General features: G+C 41.9%; 1 protein-coding gene and 1 pseudogene across 2 annotated transcripts in view; one reads left to right on the forward strand and one right to left on the reverse strand.

Annotated features, from left to right (window-relative positions):
• Positions 1-17,582: 17,582 nt before the first annotated feature.
• LOC118623811 lies at positions 17,583-17,881 on the reverse strand (annotated as a pseudogene).
• Positions 17,882-20,903: 3,022 nt separating this feature from the next.
• The window catches only part of CCDC77 (coiled-coil domain containing 77), a 38,742-nt gene continuing 32,508 nt past the window's right edge, over positions 20,904-27,137 (forward strand). The window contains exons 1-2 of one of the 2 annotated variants that reach the window (XM_036251731.1): positions 20,904-20,945; positions 24,748-24,802. The gene's annotated coding sequence lies outside the window, so the exon portion shown is untranslated. The other variant, XM_036251732.1, reaches the window with a different exon arrangement.

The following is a 27,137-nucleotide window of genomic DNA, read 5'->3' on the forward strand; positions in this document are numbered from 1 at the left end:
TATTAAATTCATCCATGTCTCTCCATCCCTTTTATCACTTCCCTAATTTAAGTTCTCTCTCGCATGAACTATAACAACTCATTCAGGTCTTGCCCCTGTCAAATCCCTCTACTCAGTTGTCACATTGCTTTGTCTAAAAGCAGTCTTGTCATTTTTCGTCTCCAGACTTCTTGACTGTTTGCTGTCCTACTCCCAAGTGTCATCGCTTATACTTTTCCATATACTGCACAGAAGTTATTGTGGTAGTTTGAATGCACCATGCTTTCTCTCACCTCTGAGCCTTCAGGAAACAGATAATGTTTCCTTTGTTAAAACATATTTATACTCTCTTGACCCCACCCTACAGTTTCCTCTTCCCCTTTCTGACTAACTTCTATTCATCCTTCATCTATCAGTTTAAAGATTACTTCCCCTGCAAAGCATTCCCCAATGCTCAGAGTTTGGTTAGTCAGCAGCAACCTGGGCTTTCTTATCAAACTTTTTGTTTTTTATATATTTTTTTATATTTTTTCTTCATTGATTTTAGAGGGAGAGGAAGAAAGGGAGAGAAACATCGATGAGAGAGAACATCAACTGGCCACCTCCTGCATGCCTCCCACTGGGGATGGGCCCACAACCTGGGCATGAGCCCTGACCAGGAATCAAACCCGTGACCTCTTGGTGCATGGGTTGACGCTCAACCACTGAGCCACACTGGCTGGGCCTATCAAACTTCTTGAAATTGCTTGTTTAATTGCTTTGTTCATCAGACTATAACCTATACGAAGGCAAGGGCAGTGTCTGTCCCAACTCCTAGAATACTGCTTGGTATTTAGAATGTGTGCAATGATTATCTGTTGAGTGAATTAGTTAATGAATTAATAGATTCACCCAATAAACTTGCCCTGTGCCTCATTGCCTCATCTTACATTTACATATAATAAATTTTATTTGAGACTCTACTGGGATGTGATATACATAATATCCCTCCATTTGATTACAGCATCCACAAAAATTGATGCCCAGTTACTTATACCCACCAGTCTAAACTTCATACACAAACACGTTCAGGGAATAGCACTATTTCGGTTAGCCTTTGTTGTGTAATCACCTCAAAACTTTGTGGCTGAAATTATAACTTTATTATTACAGTTCTGTGGGTTGGTAATCTGGTGTTCTTAAGGCTTGACCTAGGATCCCTCACAAAGCTACAGTTATCTGACAGCTTGACTGAGTTGGAGGATCCAAGATGATTCACTCACATGACAGGCAGTTGGTGCTGGCTGTTGTCTGGGAAGCCTCAATTCATATGACTTCTCATTCTTGGTAGGGTGAATGGGGTCTTTTAGCAGCATGGTGGTCATGGTAGTCCAAGAGTATGTGAGTAGAATCCTAGGCATAAAATCTAGACTCCAAAATGTACAGAGTCAATTCTGTGACATTTTATTAGTGAAAGCAAGTCATAAGACAAGGCCTGAGCCTGGGCCGGTGTGGCTCAGTGGTTCAGCATCAACCCATGCACCAAGAGGTCACCGGTTCAATTCCTGGTTAGGGCACATGCCCAGGTTGTGGACCCAATTCCCAGTGTGGGGTATGCAGGAGGTGGCCAATCGATGTTCTCTCTCATCAATGTTTCTATCTCTCCCTCCCCTTCTTCTCTCTCTCTAAAAATCAATAAAAAAAAAATTAAAAATAAATAAATAAATAAATAAGGCAAGTCCTGATTCAAGAGGGTGTTGGCCTTGACAGGAAGAGCAACAACATTATATTGCAAAGAGATAAAGAAAAAGAAAGGTGTGATTCATTGCACATACAATTATGATGATTTACAACAAAATTTGAGATTTTTTACTATTGAAATCTGGACAACCATATTAATCACAAAAAAGGAAAAATAATGAAATTCTAAGTACAAAACAAGAAACATTGAAATAATTCATTTTATTAAACATTGAATTAAAATATAATGTTTATGTCATTGGGGGGAACATCAGTAATACTTTGAACAATAAATATTTTAAAACTTAATTTAATCTGAGACATCATATGCAGCGGAATTTTCACCAATACAACACCTAAGGCAAGAGAAACAAAGGAAAAAATGAACACATGGGAATACATCAAACTAAAAAGCTTCTGCAGAGCAAAAGAAACAACTATCAAAACAGAAAGGGATCCCACTATATGGGAGACCATAATCGTCAATGATGCATCAGATAAGGGGTTAATTTCCAAAATATATAGAATGCTCATACAACTCAACAAAAGGAAGACAAAGAACCCAATTAAAAAATGGGCAGAGGACCTACCTAGACACCTCTCCAAACAGGACATATAAATGGCCAAGAGCCCTGGCCGGTTTGGCTCAGCGGTTAGAGCGTCGGCCTGCGGTCCGGAGAGACCCGGGTTCGGTTCCTGCTAAGGGCACGTACCTCGGTTGCAGTTTGTCCCCGGCCCTGGTTGGTCGTGCGGATGGCAGCCACTCGATGTGTCCCTTCACGTCGATGTTTCTCTCTCTCCCTTCCTCTCTCTCCCTCCCACTCTACCTGAACAAGAAATGGAAAAATGTCCTCGGGTGAGGATTAAAAAAAAAAACAACTATGAGGTATCACCTCACACTTGTCAGAATGGCCACCATCAACAAATCATCAAACAACAAGTGTTAGCGAGGGTGTGGGGAAAAGGGGACTCTAGTACACTGCTGGTGGGAATGCAGACTGGTGCAGCCACTGTGGAAAATGTTACAGTGTTTCCTCAAAAAGTTAAAAATTGAACTTCCATTTGACCCAGTGATCCCACTTCCAGGAATATACCTTAAGAAACCTGAAACAGCCCTGGCCGGTTTGGCTCAGCGGTTAGAGCATCGGCCTGCGGTACAGAGAGACCCGGGTTCGGTTCCCGCTAAGGGCACGTACCTCGGTTGCAGTTTGTCCCAGGCCCTGGTTGGTCGTGCGGGTGGCAGCCACTCGATGTGTCCCTTCACGTCGATGTTTCTCTCTCTCTCTCCCTTCCTCTCTCTCCCTTCCACTCTATCTGTACAAAAAATGGAAAAATTGCCTCGGGTGAGGATAAAAAATAAAAATAAAAAAAAATAAAAAAAAAAAAAAAAAAGAAACCTGAAACACCAATCAGAAAGAATATATATAACCCTATGTTCATAGCAGCACTATTCACAATAGCCAAGATCTGAAAATAAGTCACATGTCCATCAGTAGATGAGTGGATTAAAAAGCTGTGGTACATGTACACAATGGAATACTATGCAGATGTAAGAAAGAAAGATCTCTTATCCTTTGAGATGGCTTGGAAGGACCTGGAGAGTATTATGCTCAGCGAAACAAGCCAAGCAGAGAAAGACAAATATCACATGATCTCACTTATTTGTGGAATATAATGAACTAAACAAACTACTGAACAAAATTAACCCAGAGACATAGAGGTGGGGTACAGACTGACAAGCCTCAGAGGAGGGATGGTTTGTGGGGGAAGAGATAAACCACAGAACTTACATGCATGTATGCATGACCAATGAACATAGACAACAAAGCTGGGGATGGGGTGGGGGAGGAAGGGGAGGAGGGTGTCAATGGGGGAAAAATGGGAAACATCTGTAACAAAAACAAATTAATAAATGAAAAATTAAAATAAATAAATAAAAATAAATTTAGCCCGGCCAGTGTGACTCAGTGGACTGAGCATCTTTCCATGGATTGAGAGGTTCCTGTTCGATTCCCGGTCAGGGCACATGCCTAAGTTGCAGGCTTGATCCCCAGTAAGGGCTGTGCAGGAGGCAGCTGATCAATGTTTCTTTCTCACATCGATGTTTTCTCTCTCTCTTCCTTCTCTCTCTCTCTCTTAAAAAAAAAATCAGCCCTGGCCGGTTTGGCTCAGCGGTTAGAGCGTCGGCCTGCGGTCCTGAGAGACCCGGGTTCGGTTCCCGCTAAGGGCGCGTACCTCGGTTGCAGTTTGTCCCCGGCCCTGGGGGTGGCAGCCACTCGATGTGTCCCTTTCACATCGATGTTTCTCTCTCTCTCTCTGTTCCTCTCTCTCCCTCCCGCTCTATCTGAACAAAAAACAAAACAAAAAAAATGTCCTCGGGTGAGGAAAAAAAAAAAAAAAAAAAAAATCAATATGCCCTGGCCAGTTTGGCTCAGCGGTTAGAGCGTCCGCCTGCGGTCTGGAGAGACCCAGGTTCGGTTCCCGCTAAGGGCATGTACCTCGGTTGCAGTTTGTCCCCGGCCCTGGTTGGTCGTGCGGGTGGCAGCCACTCGATGTGTCCCTTCCACATCGATGTTTCCCTCTCTCTCTCCCTCCCACTCTATCTGTACAAAAAAATGGAAAAATGTCCTCGGGTGAGGATAAAAAAAAAAAATCAATAAAAATATATTTAAAATAAATAAATAAATTTAAATATATGCCTGGCCGGGTTGGCTCAGTGGTAGAGTGTTGGCCTGTGGACCGATGGGTCCCGGGTTCAATTCCAGCCAAGGGCACATTCCTAGGTTGCAATTGGTTGTTGGTTGAGGTCGTGCATGAGGTAACTGGTGGATGTGTCCCTCTCACATCAATGTTTCTCTCTCTCTCCTTTTCTCTTCTCTCTCTCTACCTGAAGATAAATGGAAAAATATCCTTGGGTGAGGATTTAAAAAAAAATGTGTGTGTGTGTGTGTGTGTGTGTGTGTGTGTATAATGGTTTTGCCCTGGCCAGTATGGCTCAGCAGTTAGAGCATCGGCCCAGGGACCAAAGGGTCAAGAGTTCAATTCCCAGTCAAGGGTACATACCTGGGTTGCAGGTTAGATCCCCAGCCCTAGTCAGGGTGCATACAGGAGACAACCAATGGACATGTCTCTCTCACATCAATGTTTTTCTCTTTCCCCTCACCTTCCATCCTCTACATATATTTTAAAAAGCAATAGAAAAATATCCTCAGGTGAGGATTAACACAAAAATATAAAAATAAAAATATAATGGTCTGCTTTAACATTATTAGAGCAGCAAGGCCCTGATAGACCCTCAGTATAAGCACAAATTCCCAAAAGTTGTTTTTAACCTATCTTTATTGTTGAATGTATTACAGATGTACTCCCTTTTTTCCTCCTTTGACCCGCCCCTCCTCTCCAATCTTGCCCCCCTCCTGCCTTCCCCAATGTCTGTGTCCATATATTGGTAATACATATATGCATAGAAGTTCTTTGGTTTATCTCTTCCCACCCTCCCTACCCCTTCCCTTTGAGGTTCATCAGTGTAACAACAAATTTGTACTTCTTAATTCCTTCATCTTTTTCACCCATCCCTCCAGCCCCCTCCCATCTGGCAAGCAACAAAAAGTTCTCTGTATCTATGTGTCTGTTTTTGTTCTGCTTGCTCATTTTGTTTGTAGATTCAATTGTTGATAGATATGCATTTATTGCCACTTTATTGTTCATATTTTTGTTCTTCTCCTTCAAGAAGACCCTTCAACATTTCATATAATTCTGGTTTAGTGGTATTGAACTCTTTTAGCTTTTTCTTGTCTGGGAAACTCTTTATATGGCCATGAATTCTAAATGATAGCTTTGCAAGATAGAGTAACCTTGGTTGTAGGTCATTGCTTTTCATCACTTTGAATATCTCTTGCCACTCCTTTCTGGCCAGCAAAGTTTTTTATTTTTGAGAAATCAGCTGACAGTCTAATGGGAACTCCTTTGTAGGCAACTAACAGCTTTTCTCTTGCTGCTTTTAAGATTATCTCTTTAGTCCTGGCCGGTTTGCTTCAGCAGTTGGAGTGTCAGCCTGCGGACCAGAGAGTCCTGGGTTCGGTTCCCACTAGGGGCATGTACAAAAAAAAAAAAAAAATTATCTCTTTGTCTTTAACCTTTGGCATTTTGATGATGATGTGTCTTGTTGTGGACCTCTTTGGGTTCATCTTGTTTGAGACTCTCTGTGCTTTCTTGTCTTGTATATCTGTTTCCTTCACCAAGTTAAGGAATTTTTCTGTCATTATTTTTTCAAATAGGTTTTCAATTTCTTGCTCTCTTTTCTCCTTCTGGCACCCCCATGATGTGAATGTTGATATGCTTGAAGTTATCCCAGAGGCTCCTTACACTGTTCTCATTTTTTTGGATTCTTTTTTCTTTTTTCTGTTCCAATTGGGTGTTTTTTGCTTCCTTATATTCCAAATAGATGGTTTGCTTCTTCGCTTCACCTTCTCTACTATTGATTCCCTGTAATTATTCTTTATTTCCATTAGTGGACTCTTCACTTATGACTGGTCCTTTTTTATGTTATTGATGTTCTCACTAAATGCCTTGAGCATCCTTAGAACCAGTGTTTTGAAGTCTGCATCTGATTGATAGGTTATCTCCATTTTGTTTAGTTTTTTTTTTCCTGGAATTTTATTCTGTTTTTTCATTTGGGACATGTTTCTTTGTCTCCTCATTTTGGCTGCTTCCCTCTTTGTTTCTATGTATTAGGTAAAGTTGCTATGTTTCCTAGGCTTCGTAGGGTGGCTTATTGTAGGTGTCCTATAGGGTCCAGTAGCACAACCTCTCTTGAGGTGCACCCATAGTGTGGACTGTACGTCCTTCTGTTGTAATTGAGTCTTTTTTTTTTTTTTTTTTTTTTTGTACGTGCCCCCAGCTGGAACCGAATCAGAGACTCTCTGGTCCACAGGCCAACGCTCCAACCACTGAGCAAAATCGGCCAGGGCTGTAATTGAGTCTTGATTCCTGTTGACACATCAATGGGAAGGATTTATTCAGGCTGATCAGCTGCAAGGACTGGCTGTGCCCCTGAACACTGGCCTCGACTCCCTTGGAGGATCAGCTGTGCAGGGGCTCACCACACAGAGCTAGACTTACTTTTACAGGGCTCTGGTGCCCACTGACTTCACTCCTTGAGTGTGTCACTTGTGGAGGTGGTTGGGTGGTGGTGCTTCAAAGTGTTCTGAAGCTGTCAACTGGGTGTGCTGGCTCTGGGAAAAGGTCAGCCACTGCCTGTGTTCTTCCCAGGGCCACCCGGCATAAGCTACAGAGTGATCTGCAGATGGCTGCTTCTTGTGTTGGGCTTAGTGGAAAAGCCAAGTTGTGAACCAAGACTGGCTGCTTCTAGTGCCAGGCATGAGGTCACCTAATGAGAGGTATGGGGCTCGCTGAGACCAGATGCTGCTTGTTTGAGAGATTTTAGGAAAATCTGAAGCAGGATTCAAGACAGGCCAATCCTATGGTAAAGCCATTGGAAATAGCTTTGATGGGCCAGAAAGTTGGGTAGGGTGGGGCCTCAGGGAATCACCAGGGTGGGGCAAACAGTGTGAGCCAGGTTGCTGGAGTCCCAGATATGGCGGAGTCTGCTGCCCCAGGGAAGGACTCACCAAAGGAACAAAGGCCTGTGACAGCACATCTGTCCAGGAGAAAGCTGCCCCTCCAGCTCTCGCTCTGATACCAAACAACTCAGCTCTTCCCTGTAAGTCTCTGGTGCCTTTGAAGCTGCCTTCCTAATGCTGGAGACCAGAAGGAGTGAGTCCAAGTAAGTCCATGTGAGGGCCCTTTAAGAGAAGCTGCCTGTGGCCCAACAGCCTCAGCCTCCCTCAGCCTCAGTTCCCACTGGTTTTTCCAACCAGAAGTTACGAGGACTTTTGATGTGGTTGTGGGAGTTTACCTATGGGACGGGGATCCCTCAATCTTCAGGGAGGACCTTCCCAGCCGAGATGTCTCTCCTGATTTTTATCCACCGCACGTGGGTGTGGGACCAGCCTGTCCCCTCCCGCCCACACACCAGTCTCGATGTGGCTGCTTCTTTAATTCCGTAGTTGTAGGACTACCATTCAGCTCAATTTCAGGCAATTCTGAATGATGGTTGTTCTGTAGTTGTAATTTTGATGTGGTTGTGGGAGTAGGCAATACCACGTTTACCTACGCTGCCATCCTGACCAGAAGTCCCAAAAGTTTTTATTGTTCCTGTTTATTTCCTGTTACTCTTTTAAATTATACTTATATTTTAAAGTATATCCCCTGTATACTATAAAGTTATAGAGTAATGGTTCTCAGTCATTTTTGTTTGCCTTAATACTCCTGAGAAATCTGTAGCGGTCACTCACACTAGCAGTAAGTCTGTAAAAGAAGGGCAGTAAAAACCTTTTCCAGTTGCACCCACCGCAAATTCTGATGCTACCTTCAAGAAGCGTAGGTAAACACTACCCTCAGTCCTCAGGTCCACCCCTTTGAGAATCACTGTTGTAAAGATCTGAAACTTGTGTTTTATTAGCCCCTATGATGGCATTCTGCACATCATAAATTGACTGTCAAGTATTTGGGTCTTGGGCAGAATAGGTGAGTATAGCTATAGTTTAAAGGTGTTGTTTTTCACCCTGGCTGGTTTGGCTCAGAGGTTAGAGCACTGGCCTGTAGACCAGAGAGGCCTGGGTTCGGTTACTGCAAGGGGCGCGTACTCGGTTGCAGTTTGTCCCCGGCCCTGGTTGGGGGCGTGTGGGTGGTGGCCAGTCGATGTGTCTCTCACATCGATGTTTCTCTCTCTCTCTTCCCCACTCTCTCCCTCCCACTGTGTTTGAAGGTAAATGCAAAAATGTCCTCGGTTGAGGATACAAAAAAATAATAATAATAAAAATAAAAGTGTTGTTTTCATTATTTAAATAGTTCTCAAAATTAACCTTTCAGAGAAAAAAATTAAATAATATTAGAGTAGTGTGTATTTTTCTAAAATTCATTATCCTTAGTGCTAGAATAGAATAAAATGAATACTTAACTGTGGTAATCATTAGTTAGGCTGTGGTCTCTGGATTTTTTAAAAATGTTTTTATTGAGTTTTAGAGAGAGGAAGGAAGAGGGAGAGATAAAATCATTGATTGGCTGTCTCCTGCACGTCCCCTACTGGGAATCAAGCCAGCAACCCGGGCATGTGCCCCGACCTGGAATCAAACCAGTGACCTCTTGATGCATGGGTTGATGCTCAATCACCGAGCCACACCAGCCAGGCTGGTCTCTGGATTTTTAAAAAGTGCAATAAAGCCTCATAAATTAGATTAATTGAGGGAGGGCTAGTTTTAGAGAGCAAAAAAAATAATAAAATAAAATTGCTAACTTTTTAAAGAAAGGACATTTTATTTTAAATATAGTTTACCAGTGGTTCTCAAACATTTTGGTTTCAGGACTCATTTAAACTCTTACAAATTATTGAGAATGCTAATAAGATATTGTTTATATGGATTATATAGTATGGATATTTACTATATTATAAATTAAAACTAAGAGTTTAAAACATTCATTAAAAAATAAAAATAATAAAGCCATTACATGTTGGATTAGTTAACATTCTCCAGAAAAACAAGATCAATAGAATGTTTATATAGATGGAAAGAAATTTATTATGAATATTTGGCTCACGTAATTTAGGAAGGCTGGCAAGTCCAACGCCTGCAGGGTTAGAGGCCCAGAAGCACTGATAATACTGATAAGATCTGAAGGCAGTCTGCAGGAGAATGCCATCTTGTTTTTGGGAGGCTCACTTTTTGTTCTAGTTAAGCTTTCAACTAATTGGATGAAGCCCACCCACATTATGGAGGGCAATTTGCTTTATTCAAAACTCATTAATAAATGTTCATCTCACCCTGGCCTGTTTGGCTCAGCCATTAGAGCATCAGTCTAGGAACCAAAGGGTTCAATTCCCATGCCTGGGTTTTAAATTCAATCCCCTGCCCCTAGGGGAGCATTCAGGAGGGATGGTTCTCTCTCTTCCCACGCTTCCCTCCCTTCCACTATCACTAAGAATCAATGGAAAAAATATGCCCTGGCCAGTATGACTCAGTGGTTGGAGCATCAGCCCACAAACCAGAGAGTCCCGGGTTCGCTTCCTGCTAAGGACACGTACCTTGGTTGCAGTTTGTCCCTGGTCCTCGTTGGGGTTGTGTGGGTGGCAGCCAATCGATGTGTCTCTCTCACATCGATGTTTCTCTCTCTTCCTCCTGCTCTATCTGAAGATAAATGTTAAAAAAAAAAAAGTCCTTGGGTGAAGATAAAAAAAAAAAATCAATGGAAAAAATATCCTCAGGTGAGGATTAACAAAAAATAAAGATTTAGCCTTTTCACTAATATTTTACTATATGCAGTATAGTAAAATATCCTATATTCTGGCTCACAGTTTGGAAGTCAGAGCCAAGGGGAAAAAAACAAGAAAGTTATTGGCAGCTTCCATTTCATAATAACCCATGGAGGAAAGGAAATCAATGTCAATGTTGAGAATTGTGCAGTGTGTATTGAAAATTTTAAAGTGAAGAAAGTTAAGTCAGGCCGGTGGGGCTCAGTGGTTGAGCGTCGACCCGTGCACCAAAAGGTCGTCAGTTTGATTCCCGGTCAGGACACATGCTCAGGTTGTGAGCCCAATCCCCGGTGGGGAGCATGCAGGAGGCGGCCAATCGATGTTCTCTCTCATCGATCTTTCTCTCCCTCTCACTTCCTCTCTCTCTAAAATCAATAAAGGAAAAAAATTAAAATAATAAAGTGAAGGAAGTTATCAGAATTGTGGCATGCAAGCATAATTTCATAGAATATGCATTGATCCGTGGCTTTTGGATCACTGTAAGTGTCCACTAGTAAACTTGTCATCAGAGTCCTGGGGTGTTGGGGAGAGCTTGAGGATGTGCAGGAGATGCCTGCTCCAGAATCAGGCCCTAGAAATGTTTTGGTTCTAAATTTGAGTATTGTTATTCAAGACTATGACAGAAGTTGGGAGCAATTCATCATTGTCCTCCACTAATCCATGCTGCAGTGTGATGCCAGTTGTAAAGAAGATGCAGGTAAAAACTAACAGCCTTACTAGAAACAGGTAGGAACAACCTTCAGCAAGGAGGACCAGTCTCCTAGCATACATCCCACTGACAGCAGCACCAACAGAGCTGTGAATTAAAGGACATTTTATATTTTTTACTTTAGCACATAATTTGTATATTTGAAAATATGTACATTCTTTACCTTTCAAGTTCCAATTTGGTATACAGAGGGCTAGATATTTTATTTTGAAAGAGACTTTTTTATTAGTCTTCATATAGTATTTATCTACTAAAATATCATTTATGGTAAGGAATATGTTATTTCAGACTATTACAAAGGAGACCACTAGGGAAGGAACTCTAATATAAAGGATAGTAATGTTTCTAAAATACTAGATTAGCTACTCCACTATTGTATAAACAAGAGTAAGTCTGTCTTTTAAGGATGGTTTTAGACTAATCACACGGAATTTAGACTAGGTGAAGTGAAATTGCGTTATTAAATTCTGTAATTGATCAGTTCAGTTTTCCCTGGAAGAAAGACATTTTTAGAATATTAAACTTATAACTGAGATGAAAGAAATCTATTGCTTTCTTGCACCTGGGTATTGTTTAGAGAGATTTCAAAATCTGAGAACATTTTTTTCATTGTTGTTTTCTATTTGAAATTAGGAGAAAAGCATTAGGTGACTTTAGGATTTGAATATTTGCTTTTATTACCTAATTTCTTTTGACACCTTGATGGTGATGAAAATTTGTTTTTTTTCCCTACAAATAAAAATGCTGAGATTCTGTAAAAAATATAAAATAAAATAAATATTTCACCTTTTTAGATCATTGTAATTTCTTAAATTTTGGCAATGTGGAATCTAAAGCTTTACAAATAAAATATCTTTACTTTGTTACATTAAAATGGTAATCAACATTGTCCTTGAATGGAATTTTTTTTACCCATTTATGATTTTTTAACATTAAAATAAATATGCAATAAAATTTCACACTGTATCATTACTAGATTCTTCTAAAAATACAGTAAAATGGGTTCTTTTACATTCTTTTATCTTTTTTTTATTTTTATTTTTTGGTATGTGCCCCTCGTGGGAACCAAACCCAGGACTCTCTGGTCCACAGGCTGATGCTCCAAATGCTGAGCCAAACCAGCCAGGGCATTCTTTTACATTCTTTAACATTGCAAGAAATAATATATCATTAACAAACCTTTAAATTCATTTAAGCCAAAATAATGACAGTTTATTCTGCATTTGGTGATCTGTGATTGAATTCAATTAAGTTCAACAATTCAATTCAATAAACATTTCTATTTTGTTCCCACCCAGTGCTATGTTTGAACATCGCTTTATTTTATTTTTATTTTTTTTCTTTATTGATTTTAGAGAGAGAAGAAGGGAGAGAGAGAGAGAGAGAGAGAGAGAGAGAGAGAGAGAGAGAGAAACATTGATGAGAAAGGACATCAATTGGCCTCCTGCTGCATGCCCTCCACTGGGGATCAGGCCTACAACCTGGGCATGTTGTAGGGAATGAACTGGCGACCTCTTGGTGCATGGAACAATGCTCAACCACTGAGCTACACGAGCTGGGCTGAACATCACTTTAAATCAGTGCTTCTTAATATGCATCAAAATAAGGTTTGGGAAAGGTCTTATAACTAGAAAAACCAGATTTAGTATTTAGAAAACAGACAAAAATTGTTATTGTACTACAAACTACAGAAAGTAAAAGTCAACAGGCTCAATTAATAGGAATACATATATCATATACTTAAGACTCATTTTTAAGTGGGGCTTGGGTTTATCTACTTCATAGGGGACAAATCAGAATAGGAGAGAGGGAGATTCAATTTTTATGAACCATAAAAATTGGAAAGCTAGAATTTAAAATATTTCTGCCCAGCCCGTGTGGCTCAGATGGTTGAGCGTCGTCACATGCACCAAGAAGTCACCGATTCCTGGTCAGGGCACATGCTGGGATTTCAGGCTTGATCCCCAGTGAAGGGTATGCTGATAAATGATGTTTCTCTCTCATCAATGTGTCTATCTCTCCCTCTCCCTTCCTCTCTCTATAAAAATCCATTTTAAAAAACACATTAATAAAAGAAATTTATAAAAATAAAAAAGTATAGCCCTGGCCGGTTTGGCGCAGCGGTTGGAGCGTCGGCCTGCGGTACTGAGAGACCCGGGTTCGGTTCCCGCTAAGGGCACGTACCTCGGTTGCAGTTTGTCCCCGGCCCTGGTTGGTCGTGCGGGTGGCAGCCACTCGATGTGTCCCTTCACATCGATGTTTCTCTCTCTCTCTCTTCCTCTCTCTCCCTCCCGCTCTATCTGAACAAAAAAATGGAAAAATGTCCTCGGGTGAGGATAAAAATAATAATAATAAAAAAAAATAAAAAATAAAAAAGTATAAAATATTCCTTCTTCCTTTATCATGACATTAATAAACAATCATCATTTGAAATATGATATTTAAAATTTTTAGATTTCTTTATTTACCAGAGTCACTGAACATAATATAGACCTGAAATTTATGCTATCTCCAAATTCTTATGAAATGCCACCATGCATTATTGAACTAATCCCTTCCTTTTATATATCTTAATGTTTAAAGGCAAGATCTGTTAGTCACTATGTTCAAAATTCTGGTATAAATTAGTCTCTCACCCTGGCCGGTTTGTTTCAGCGGTTAGAGCATTGGCCCGTGGATCAAAGAGTCACGGGTTCGATTCTGGCCAAGGGCATGCACCTCAGTTGCAGTTCATCCCTGGCCCTGGTCAGGGTCATGTGGGAGACAACCAATCAATGTGTCCCTCTCACATAGATGTTTCTCTTTCCCCCCTCCCTCTCTCTCTCCCTCCCATTCTATCTGAAGATATTTGAGAAAATATCCTCAGGTGAGGATTAAACTAAATAAATAAATAAAAACATGTAGTCTCTCTTTTTTAACTTTTAAAAATATTTTATTACAGTTTACATTTAATATTATACTATATTAGTTTCAGATGTACAGAAACATGATTAAAAAATAATGTACTTTAGCCCTGGCCAGTTTGGCTCAGCGGTTAGAGCATCGGCCTGCGGTCTGGAGAGACCCGGGTTCGGTTCCCGCTAAGGGCACGTACTTCGGTTGCAGTTTGTCCCTGGCCCTGGTTGGTCGTGCGGGTGGCAGCCACTCGATGTGTCCCTTCACGTCGATGTTTCTCTCTCTCTCTCCCTTCCTCTCTCTCCCTCCCATTCTATCTGTACAAAAAATGGAAAAATATCCTCGGGTGAGGATAAAAAATAAATAAATAAATAATAATGTACTTTACAGAATGGTCCCCTTGTTGCTTCAAGTTTCCAACTGACTCCATACATAGTTATCATGATATTATTGACTATATTTCCTATACTGTAACCTACACCTCTGTGACTATTCTATAATTACCCATTTATCCTGCTTAATCCCTTCAACTTTTTTATCCAACCCCCTAAATTTAGTCTCTTAAGCAAAGCTTTTCTGTATATGTATTCTTTCTCTTCTCCTGGAATACTGCCTCATACTAATTATACTATTAGACTGATTCTATAGTTTACCTATTTCTTTCACAGGGGAGAGTCCCTTTTTAAAAAAAATTTTTTCTTTATTGATTTTTAGAGAGAGAGGAAGGGAGAGGATGAGAGAGATGGAAATATCGATGAGAGAACATTGATTGGCCACCTCCTGCACGCCCCCCACTGGGAACTGGGCCCACAACCTGGGCATGTGCTCTGATCAGGAATCAAACCAGCGACCTCTGGGTGCATCGGTTGACGCTCAACCACTAAGCCACACCAGCCGAGTGAGCGGTAGAGTACTCTCTTAAGATTTTTTTTTCCAGATAGAGCGGGAGGGAGAGAGGGGGGAAGAGAGAGAAAGAAACATCAATGTGAGACACATCGACTGGTTGCCACCCATACAACCCCAACTGGGGCCGAGGACACACTGCAACTGAGGCATGTGCTCTTAGTGGGAACCGAACCCGGAACTCTCTGGTCCGCCGGCCGACACTCTAACCACTGAGCCAAACTGGCCAGGGCTAGAATCCTTTCTTTATCATCAGCTTCACCATTTCCTTAAAGTTCCACTATTTTTTAAAAAATTGTAAAGCTTTACATATTCTCATATGTAATTAACAATGTTATTTTACCTCTTCTTTAAGATAATGAGTAAATATACTTGAACATAAAAATAAGGTCTACAGAAACTATTTGTGAATGATCACCATCTATTGTCTTCCGTTAATTAAAGTATTAGCAATTACTTTCCAATCAGATTCTCTGATGTAGTCTATGTCTATCTTCCCTCAAAGTGCCCACAGCTTATGTCTACCCAACATATTAGTATTATGTACTCTAATTTTATTTATATTTAAAGGCCTTTAATGGATTCCTAATCAACTACTCTTCTCTTCTGAGCAGACAAAGGGCTGTTGTAAGGCAAGCACAAGACTAGGTGCTTTGTGCATTGTTCCATTCAGCAGTAAGGCCATGGCTATGTATCAAAGAACATCTTATTACTGCTTCAAGAAAAATAGTCAGTATTTTTCAGTTTATAAGGTTCTTTGCTATCTTTCTGGATTATGGTTCAGTTTTTAATTTGATATCCTCTACTGCAAATAGGGTTAAATGGCGATTTCAATTTATTCCATAGAATAACTAGTGGAACTTTCAAGGTGTACCAAAAAAAAATAACTTAAGTAAAACAAGTGATTTGAATCTCTGAGTCTGTTTTACCAAAATATTTGTGTAATATGTAAAGTAATGTACCAAGAGCTTCTAAATTTAAAATTTAAAATTTAAAAAAAAAAAAAATTAAAACAGGCCCTGGCCTGTTTGGCTCAGCTGTTACAGCGTCAGCTGCGGACCAAGGAGTCGCGGGTTCAATTCTGTGCAAGGGAATGTACCTCTGTTGCAGTTTGTCTCCAACCCTGGTGGGGGTTGTGCAGGAGGCAGCCAATTGATATGTCTCTCTCACATTGACATTTCTCTTTCTCTCTTTCTCTCCCCCTTCTTCCCCCTCTATCTGAAGATAAATGGGAAAATATCCTCAGGTGAGGATTTAAAAACAACTGGGTGAAGTATTCTCTCATAATTGGTTTAGATTAGCCCAAATATATTCCAAGAATTTTTTTTTTTTTACTTCTCACCCAAGGACATTTTTGCATTTATCTTTAATATATTTTTTTAATTTTAATGTTTTGCAGATAGAGTGGGAGGGACAGAGAGGAAGAGAGAGAGGGAGAAACATCGATGTGAAAGGGACACATCGAGTGGCTGCCATCCACACAAGCCAACCAGGGCCGGGGACAAACTGCAACCCCGAGGCATGCACCCCTAGTGGGAACCAAACCTGGGTCTCTCTGTACCGCAGGCCGATGCTCTAACCGCTGAGCCAAACTGGCCAGGGCACATTTATCTTTAGATAGAGCGGGAGGGAGAGAGGGAGGAAGAGGGAGAGAGAAACATCAGTGTGAGAGAGCCACATCGACTGGTTGCCACCCACATGACCCCAACCAGGGCTTGGGACAAACTGTGACTGAGGTGTGTGCCCTTAGTAGTAACCAAACCCAGGACTCTCTGGTCCATTGGCTGATGCTCTAACTGCTGAGCCAAACTGGCCAGGGCTATTCCAAGAACTTGATCAATAATTTTTTATACCACACATAACTTTATAGAGGACAGATAATATAGACCTCTTTATTATTATCAACCTAGATGTGAGAGTAAAAATATAAATAATAACAATAGAGAAGGGATGATAAATATCAACCTTCTACCTTCTCTCTGCCTTGCAAGGGAGGGAGGGAGAGAGAGAGAAATATTGATGTGAGAGAGACACATTGACTGGTTGCCTCCCACACAACTGCAACCAGAGCCGGGGATCGAACCTGCAACAGAGGTATGTGCCCTTGACCAGAAATTGAACCCAAGACCCATCAGTCTGAGGGCCAATGCTCTAACAGCTGATCCAAACTGTCCAGGGCCACCATGAATCTTTTTTTTTTTTTTTATCCTCACTCGAGGACATTTTTCCATTTTTTGTTCAGGTAGAGTGGGAGGGAGAGAGAGGAACAGAGAGAGAGAGAGAAACATCGACGTGAAAGGAACACATCGAGTGGCTGCCACCCACACAACCGACCAGGGCCGGGGACAAACTGCAACCGAGGTACGTGCCCTTAGCAGGAACCGAACCCGGGTCTCTCAGGACCGCAGGCCGATGCTCTAACCGCTGAGCCAAACTGGCCAGGGCCCACCATGAATCTTTGAGTGAAGCTTTTCCCGAGCATAATGTGGGCTTCAATGTCAAGAATGCGTCTGTCACCCCTGCCAGTGTGGCTCACTTGATTAAGCATCATCCCATGTACCAAAAGGTCACCGGTTTGCTTCCTGATCAGGTCACATACCCTGGTTGTGGGTTTGATCCCTGGTTGGGGGTGCACATGGGAGGCTACTGATTAAAGTTTCTCTCCCCCCTCTCTAAAATCTAAATACACACACACACACACACACACACACACACACACATTTTTAAAGAATGCATCTATCAAAGATTGTGACAATATGGCTGGTGACAGGAAAATGACCCACCAATGGAAGCAGCTGGTTTCACAGCTCACATGATTATCTCGAACCATCCAGGCCAAATCAGTGCTGGATATGCACCTGTGTTGGATTGTCACACAGCTCATACTGCTTGCAAATTTGCTGATCTGAAAGAGAAGATTGATCATTATTCTGGGAAAAAGCTGGAAGATGGCCCAAAGTTTATTTTTATTTTTTTTTTTATATAAATTAACCCATTTATTATAGGCTAGCGATGTTTCAAATTATGGAACTTCTGGTCTTTCCATGTCTTCAGTTTTCTGATGGAAGACTTTACTGTGATGACGGAAGTGGCAGTGTTGGTCCAGGCGCCACCAGCTACTGTTTTCATGCAGGAACCACAGTGCCAGATCCCCATAGCTCGTCTCTTCATCTTGGTTTTGCCACAGAAGGAACAAGTGTGCTTGGCGTGCTGGCTGATTTCAATTTTCTTCACCATTTTTAGGGAGGCACCATAACTGGTCCCATTTTACCGACGATTCCAGTTTTCTTAACGTATTTAGCCATGTTGCGGTAAAGTAGGTGGGAATCCAGAGAGTGGCCCAAAGTTTTTAAAATCTGGTGATGCTGCCATCATTGATATGGTTCCTGGCAAGCATACATGTGTTGAGAGGTTCTCTGAGAATTCTCCTCTGGGCCATTTTGCTGTTCATGACATGAGACAGACAGTTGCTATGGGTGTCATCAAAGCAGTGGATAAGAAGGCAGCTGGAGCTGGGAAAGTCACCAAGTCTGCCCAGGAAGCTCAGAAGGCTAAATGAATATTATCCTCAATACCTGCCACTCCAGTCTTAAGCAGTGGTGGAAGAACAATCTCAGAACTGTTTGTCTCAGTTGGCCATGTAAGTTTAATAGTAAAAGACTGGTTAATGATTACAATGTATCATAAAACCTTCAGAAGGAAAGGAGAATGTTTTGTGGACCATTTGGGGTTTTTTGTCGTGTGTGTGGCAGTTTTTAAGTGATTAGTTTATATATATATAAACTAATGCTCATCCGAGGACATTTTTCCATTTTTTATTCAGATAGAGTGGGAGGGAGAGAGAGAGAGAAACACTGATGTGAAAGGGACACATCGAGTGGCTGCCACCCGCACGACCCAAGCAGAGCCGTGGACAAACTGCAACCGAGGTACGTGCCCTTAGCGGGGGCCGAACCCGGGTCTCTCGGGACCGCAGACCAACGCTGTAACCGCTGAGCCAAACCAACCAGGGTTAAGTGGTTAGTTTTTAAAATCAGTACTTTTTTTTAATCCTCACAGGAGGACATTTTTCCATTTTTTGTTCAGATAGAGTGGGAGGGGAAGAGAGGGAGAGAGTGGGAGAGAGAGAGAAACATCGACGTGAAAGGGACACATCGAGTGGCTGCTTCCCGCACGACCAACCAGGGCCTGGGACAAACTGCAACCGAGGTACGTGCCCTTAGCGGGAACTGAACCCGGGTCTCTCTGGACTGCAGGCCGATGCTCTAACCGCTGAGCCAAACCGGCCAGGGCTAAAATCAGTACTTTTTAATGGAAACAACTTGACCAAAAATCTGTCACAGAATATTGAGGCTCATCAAAACCAAGTTATTTGTTTGTTTTTTTTATTCTCACCGGAGGACATTTTTCCATTTTTTGTTCAGATAGAGTGGGAGGGAGAGAGAGGAAGAGAGAGAGAGAGAAACATTGACGTGAAAGGGACACATCGAGTGGCTGCCACCCACACGACCAACCAGGGCCGAGGACAAACTGCAACCAAGGTACGCGCCCTTAGTGGGAACCGAACCCGGGTCTCTGGACCATAGGCCGACGCTCTAACCGCTGAGCCAAACTGGCCAGGGCAAAAACCAACTTTAATGAGAAAAAAAGTTTTACTGTAGGCGCTCAAGTGAAAGGTAATGAGATCTGGAGTGGAAATAAATATGAAGATATATATTTGAGAACCGGTATGAAGATAAGATCACCATGATTTGGGGTTTTTTTTAATGTAGGGGCCAAAAGAGAGACAAAAATATGGAACTAAGTTGTCTGGGAAGATCTTACTGTAACTAACAAAGAAAATCACAAAAGGGGAAAAAGGCAGATTTAGGAGAACATGGCAAGTTTCTTTCAAACATCCTTCGGTCTTACACCAGTAAAGAGTCTCAGCTTTTCCATAGCAGTAGCTGCAGCTCTGTCTGAGACTAAAGTTCCTTTCCCCTGGCCCTGGCCAGGTAGCTCCGCTGGTTACAGCATCATCCTGATAAGCCAAGGTCGTGGGTTCAGTCCCCCATCAGGGCACATATAATAATCAACCAATGAATGGACAGATACGTGAAATAACAAATCTCTCTCTCTCTCTAAAATCAATCAATCAATAAATAACAGAATAGTAAAAAAATAAAGAATAAAGTTCCTTTCCCACTACTCCTGGGACACATTGCTTTTCCGAAAAGATGAGACAACAACTAGATTTTTTGTTTGTTTGTTTTTTTAGCCTCACCTGAGAACATTTTTGCACTTATCTTCAGATAGAGCGGGAGAGAGGGAGGAAGAGAGAGAGAGAAACTTCAACATGAGAGAGACACATCAAGCGGTTGCCACCCACATGACCCCAACACCGGGGACAAACCACAAGGGAGGTACTGCCCTCAGCAGGAGCCCAACCGGAAATCTCCTGTCAGTGGGCAGTGGCTCTAACCGCTGAGCCAAACCGACCAGGGCCACAACTGCTTTTTGAACTAGGTTATTATTATTATTATTTTGTTAATTGAATTTAGAAAGAGAGGATGGGAGGGAGGGGGAGAGAGAAAGGGAGAGAGAAAAAGATAAACGTGATGTGTGAGAGAAACATCCATTGGTTGCCTTCCCTAGGTGACCCAACAAGGATTGAGCCTGCAACCTGGGTATGTGTCCTGACTGGGAATAGAACCTTGATCCTTCGTTACAGGAGACAATGGTTCAACCAACTGCGACACACTGGCCAGGGCTAGCTTATATTTCTCACACATTGGCTAGCCAATTTCTCACACCTCTCAGGAAATTAGAGTTTGCTAAATAACAAAAATACCGGCATTTATATACATAATCCCCTGGTTGTACAAATTAAACCACCGGCCCTCTCTTGGTTTAGGGAACCAGGGCCTTGAAAGAGAAACTATCTTCACCTACTTAAAATAAGCTTGTACATGACAACACAGAATAATCCGGTGATCCTTTCCATGACTATGCATCGTGTTTCTGCATCATTTTTAATGAAAACAAAGTAGTAGTGGAAGCATAAACTGGGGGTGCTCAGAATTACTTCGTTCTGATGCCAAACATACTGGGAGATGAGGCTTACATCCTGGTTACATTCTTCGAACAGAGCTGCGTGCAGAAATAAAATACGTTTCCCAGCGATCTCCGCGCGGTAAGACGCCAGCGAGGGTGGGCGGGAATGAGGCGGGCCTCTATGTGAAGAACCTTCCTATTGGTGCGCAATCCAAAGGGCCATGTAAACTTGTGGGCGATTGGACGGATTCGTGCACGCTCAGAGGCGCCGCGACGCTCCCTGGTTTAACTTTTGTTTTTCCGTTGGGTTCCGAGACGCGGCGGCTTTAGTGTGGCGTGAGTATAGTCCTAGGTTTTGCGGCGCGCGGCAAGGCCAGGGCCTCTCAGAAAGAAAACCCTGGTGAGGGAGAAGTAACTGTGAAAGCAGTGCGGGAGAGGGGTGTGAGCCTGAAATGCTTGTGTGTGTGTGTGTGTGGGGGGGGGTCGTCAGGAGGCCTGGGGACCGGAAGAGGAAAATTACATATTGCAAAGAGAAAGATTTCCGGGTGCTGGAGCATTGGGGAGCTGTAGCGACGAGGGAATGGAGAATGGGCTGAAATTGAACAAGGGATACAGGATTAGGACGTCCTGGAGATGGATTCCGGTATTCTCTCACCCTACTCTAGTGTATATGAAGCCTCAATCTCTTTGTTAAATTAAGGGATAATAAAAAACACTTAACAGAATTGTTATAGGCGTAGCTAAAATAAATGTCAGAGTGCCAAACAAATATTAACTGTAAGTAGACAGGCTGTAAAAAAGTATTCCTAAACGAGGATATCGCAGAGAAAGAGGAATCGAAAGTAGCTGAAACCCATTTATCTGTAAGCAAGGTCATGGTAGGTTTTTTTTGTTTTTTTTTTTAATCCTCGCCCAAGGATATTTTTTTTTCCTTTTGATTTTGAGTGAAAGGGGGGTGGGGGTGGGGTAGAAACATCCATGTGTATTCGTTGCTTCCCACACGTGCGCCAGCCAGGGCCGGATCCAGCTCGGGTTGCAAGTACATGCTCGTGATCTGGGAATCAAACCGGAAAGAAACCCTTTGGTCTGTAGGCCACGCTCTAACCACTGAGTGGCCAGGGCAAGGCCATTTTGCGGGGACGGGGGGATACAATAAAGGCTAAGGCACAATTTCTACCTGCAAGGAGCATGCACTACCATGGGAGAAATTAGAACAATGAAGAACTCTAATATGTTAACTTTTAGAGAATACAAATGCAGTTCTTTTGCAGTTAGAGGTTATTTTGATAGATCATTTTGGATGGAGAGATGCAGGAAAGAGATGAAGGAGGTAGTATTTGAGTTTTTATGTACAGACTGGGTTTCATTAAGTGAAATTATGAGAGTGGAGCGAGCTGTGTTCCAGTTGGAGGAACAAAGGAATGGAGGCAAGAAAGTTACCTGGACATCTATTGTATGGTTAGAGAAGTAAGGCAGGAGAGATAAGTTTGGTCCTTAGATAGAAAGCAGTGACCTCTAGGTTGAGATTGATTTAATGCATTTGGCTGAGGGGCTACTGATGAATTTTATGATGTTTAAGAAGATGGTCAAGCCCAGCTGGTGTGGCTCGGTGGTTGACTCAGGCACTAAGAGGTCGCCAGTTCGATTCCTGGTCAAGGCATGTGCCCAGGTTGTGGGCCAAATCCCCAGTGGGGGGCATGCAGGAGGCAGCCAATTGATGTTCTCTCTCATTGATGTTTCTCTCTCTCTCCCTCTCACTTCCTCTCTCTCTAAAATCAATAAAGAAAAAAAATTTTTTTGAAATCTCAAGGGGAGACCATGGGTGAGTAGAACAGTGAAACCATTGTAGTAGAGTGGGTAAGAGGATAAGAGATCCTGAATTAGCATGGTTATTGTAGAAATAGAATATAGATGATTTTTATATGGTTGAATGAGAGAGTCAAGAGAAGTAGTAATGAAATAGTGAATTAAAATTTTCAAGTCTAGCCCTGGCCGGTTTGGCTCAGCGGTTAGAGCATCGGCCTGCGGTCCGGAGAGACCCGGGTTCGGTTCCCGCTAAGGGCACGTACTTCGGTTGCAGTTTGTCCCCGGCCCTGGTTGGTCGTGCGGGTGGCAGCCACTCGATGTGTCCCTTTCACGTCGATGTTTCTCTCTCTCTCTCTCCCTCCCACTCTATCTGTACAAAAAATGGAAAAATGTCCTCGGGTGAGGATAAAAAATAAAAAATAAAAAAAATAAAATAAAATTTTCAAGTCTAGGTTGCTTGGAAGGTACTGAATTGATACCTAAAATAGGAAAGTCAGAAGGAGCATGTTTGGATGAAAACAATGATGTATTAGGTTTAGGAGGTGTTCATTTTGAGGTGTTAGAAAAATATGTGATTTAAGTGATTTTTCTTTTTTCTTAAACATTTCAAGCTCCAATGTGACATATAGGTGAAAGTGTTCATTACATAGTTGGAAATTTAAATCAGGAGATTGAAAGAGATCTATTTGTTCATTCAAAAAGGAGTTGTTACTCTGTGCCAGGTAGTGTTTTAATGATAGAGGTACTCATAAAAGCAGTGAAGATAATGACATTTCCATAGAAGTGGATAGAGGAAGTAGTGAAGAAAGTTGAAGGCAGAACCTTTTGAACAAAGGAAGGAACACTTTTAGTAAAAATAATAATCTGCAGTTACTGAGTACCTGTTATGTGTCAGACCATGTGCTCAGCCCTTTTATTCATTAGTTCAATTAGTCCTTACCCTGACCTATAACATATATGCTATTCTCCCTATTTTCTGAGAAGTAACTGAAATTTGGAAAGGTTAAATAACTTACCTGAAATCACATAGCTAATTAGGCTTTGACTCAAACTCACATCTGTTTGATTTCAGAGTCCACGCTCTCAACTGCAAAGCAATATTTTTAAAAAGGGGTTGTCAACATTGACAAATTAAGCATACAAATCAAGGAGTGATTTGTTGAATGATAGATGGGAACCCAAAAGAGCAATTCAGTTTATTAATTTGTATGTCTGCTGACCAAGAACAGCAGGTTTAGCTCATATGTTGTAGTAGAAGTCAGATTGTTAGAAATTATAAAGTAAATTTGAGCGTACACAACGTTTTGTAGTTTAGTAGTCTAAAAGAGGGAATGGGAATGAGGGAGGAGAGATCGCAGGTTGGAAGGCTGTTTTAAAGTTCCAAGTTTCTCTTAAATCGTTTTAGAACAGTGATATTTATCTTTAAAATGTCACCCATATTTATAAAATGAAATATTATTTGGCCATAAAAAGGCATGAAGTACTGACTCATGCTACAGCATGGACAAACCTTGAAAACATTATGCTGAGTGTCAGAAGCCAGTCACAAAAGACCACATACTATATGATTGCATTCATATGAAAGTCCGGAATAGGAAGGTCTATAGAAACAGAGTAGATTAGTGGTTGTTTAGGGCAGAGGTGGGGTAGAGCACAGGAGTGATAGGTAAAGGATGTAAGATTTCTTCTTTTTTTTTTTAAATCCTCACCCGAAGACATTTTTTTCCATTTTTTGTTCAGATAGAGTGGGAGGGAGAGAGAAAGAGAGAGAAACATCAACGTGAAAGGGACACATCGGAGTGGCTGCCACCCGCACTACCAACAGGGCCGGGGACAAGCTGCAACCAAGGTACACGCCCTTAGAGGGAACCGAACCTGGGTCACTCTGGACCACAGGCCAACGCTCCAACCGCTGAGTCAAACCGGCCAGGACTAAGATTTCTCCTTGAAGTGATGAAAATGTACAATTAACTGTGAATATATTCATCATATACTTTAAATGACTTGTATGGAATGTGAATTATATCTTAATAAAGCTGTTTCTTTTTAAAACAAATATTTTTATTTAATTTAGAGAGAGAGGAAAGGAGGAGACAGAAACATCAGTGTGAGAGAGAAACATCTGTTAGTTTCCTCCCATACACACCCCAACCAGGGATCAAACCCACAATCCGCATACTAGTCCTGACTGGGTTTTGAACTGGTGACCTTTCGGTGCACAGGATGATGCTTAACCAACTGAGTCACACCAGCCAGGGCTCAATAAAGCTGTTTTTAAAAATGTCATCTGTAATCCTATCCTACCAACCCAATTACCATTTTTATTTTCCAGGTTATTTTCTACAAGAGGCAAATTGGCCCAATTTGGAGAAGTTTTGTAGAAGGAGGTGAGTTTGAAGAAGGAAAATGATCATTTAAACAAGAAAATAAACCCTGGTCAGTTGGCTCAGCCAGCGGTTAGAGCTTGGCCTGCGGACCAATGACTCGTGGGTTCGATTCCTGTCAAGGGCATGGTATGTACCTCGGTTGGGGTTCATCCCTGGCCCTGGTCGGTATTGTGCCGAAGGCAACCAATACATGTGTCCCTTTCACATCTATGTCCCCCCCCCCCCCCGCCCTATATGAAGATAAATGGAAAAAATATCCTCAGGTGAGGATTTAAAAAAAAAAAGAAAATAAAAGAGAGATGGCATATTTGAAGAATTGGCTGGTAGAAAGCAAATAGAATAACAAAAGCAGAAACAGATTTTTTTTTTAAATTCTTACCCAAATATATATATTTTTGTTTATCTTCAGATAGAGAGGGAGGGAGAGAGAGAGAGAGAAAGAAACATCCACCTGAGAGGGACACTTCAAGTGGTTGCCTCCCACATGACCAGGGTCAGGGACGAACTACAACTGAACTACATGCCCTTGACTGGAATCAAACCCGTAACTCATTGATCTGCGGGCCGACACTCTAACCACTGAGCAAAACTGGCCAGGGCAGAAACATTTTCTAGCTAGATTGGACAGTAGAAGAAAAAGATGTTGAATATAGTCAAATTCATACTTAGGATTTAAATTTTATTTATTTTAAAAAAATGTATTGAGCCCTGGCTGGTTGGCTCAGTCTGTTGGAACATTGTTCTGTACACCAAAAGGTTGTGGGTTTGATTCCCAGTCAGAGCACACACCTAGGTTGTGGGTTCGATCCCCAATTGGGTTATGGGAGACAACCAATTGATGTTTCTCAAAAAAAAAAATCCTCAGGTGAGGATTAAAAAAAAAATGTATTGCGCACCTACTGTGAACCAGGCACTCTTAGTTACTAGGGGTGCAACAGTGAACACAGTAGATAAAAAATGCCACCCGCCCTGGCCGGTTTGACTCAGCGTATAGAGCATCAGCCTGTGGTCCAGAGAGACCTGGGTTCGGTTTCCGCTAAGGGCGTGTACCTCGGTTGCAGTTTGTCCCCAGCCCTGGTTGGTTGTGCGGGTGGCAGCCACTCGATGTGTCCCTTTCATGTCGATGTTTCTCTCTCTCTCTCTCCCCCTCCCTCCCTCCCACTCTATCTGAACAAAAAATGGAAAAATGTCCTTGGGTGAGGATTAAAAAATAATAATAATAAATAAATAAAAAATGCCTCCCTTACTGAGTTTCCACAGTCTGGTGTGGTGAGTCAATAAGTAAAATATGACAAGTGTTGTGGAGAAATGAAAACAGAGAAGGTGGGTGAGGGAATGCCACAACGTCAGGGAGGAGTTCCCCAAGAAGGCAACATTCAAGCCCTGAAGGAGAGGGAGAAAGCCATGTAGTAGGTAAAAGGGAAAAGTGCATCATAGGCAGAGAACTGCAGGTGCAGGAGCTCTGAAGTAGTTCACTTGGCATGTTTGCAGAACAGCAAAGAGGCCAGTGTTGTTGGAGCCATGAGCAAGAGGGAGAGTAGTAGATGAGATCACAAAAGTAATGGGATAGCCGGACCATGTAAGACCTCATAGGCTGTCTTAAAGACTGGCTCTCTGAGCAAAATGAAAAGTTACTGGAGGCTTCCGAGCAGAGGAGTTTTGTGTTTCGACATTTTAAATAATCACTTTAATTGCTGTGTTGAGAAGAGACTGCAGCAGATGGAGTTGAGAGTGGAAGCATCCAGGCAAGAGATTATAGTAGCTTGGACCAGGGCATTATTGACATAAGTGGTTGTCAGACTTTAGATATGTTGGTGGTAGAGCCAGTAGGATTTGCTAATGGATTGAGTGTAGCATTGTAAGACAAAAAAAGGAATAAAATTTCTATTAAGTTTGTTGTCCTAAACAACTGACAAAATAGTGTTGCTAATTACTGGGACATAGAATTCTGAGAGGTGGTCAGATTTGGTGGTAGGAGGTATATATGAGGAGCTCAGTTTTGAACTTATTAAGCTTGTGAGACCTATTAGACATCCAAGTAGAGATACAAAGTAGGTGGTGAGATATGTGTGAATCTGGAATGGAGAGCCTCTAGAGGACTAGAGGTGTACACTTGAAAACCATGAGACTTCATGGCAATAAGTATAGATAAAGACAAGGAAGAACTAGCAGTGACTAAAAATCAATGGCCTGTGAAGAAGGAGGAGAACCAGAAACGTGTCCTGGAAGCCAAATGAAAAAAAGGTTTCAAGGGCTAAAGGGGAGGCATTCTGGAGTTCCTAGCAGGAAAATGGTTATAGAATTAGCAATAATGACTATCTGTTGCTCCTTTTCA

Source organism: Molossus molossus, unplaced genomic scaffold (genome assembly GCF_014108415.1).
Source record: "Molossus molossus isolate mMolMol1 unplaced genomic scaffold, mMolMol1.p scaffold_m16_p_10, whole genome shotgun sequence".
Taxonomy (NCBI): Eukaryota; Metazoa; Chordata; class Mammalia; order Chiroptera; family Molossidae; genus Molossus; species Molossus molossus.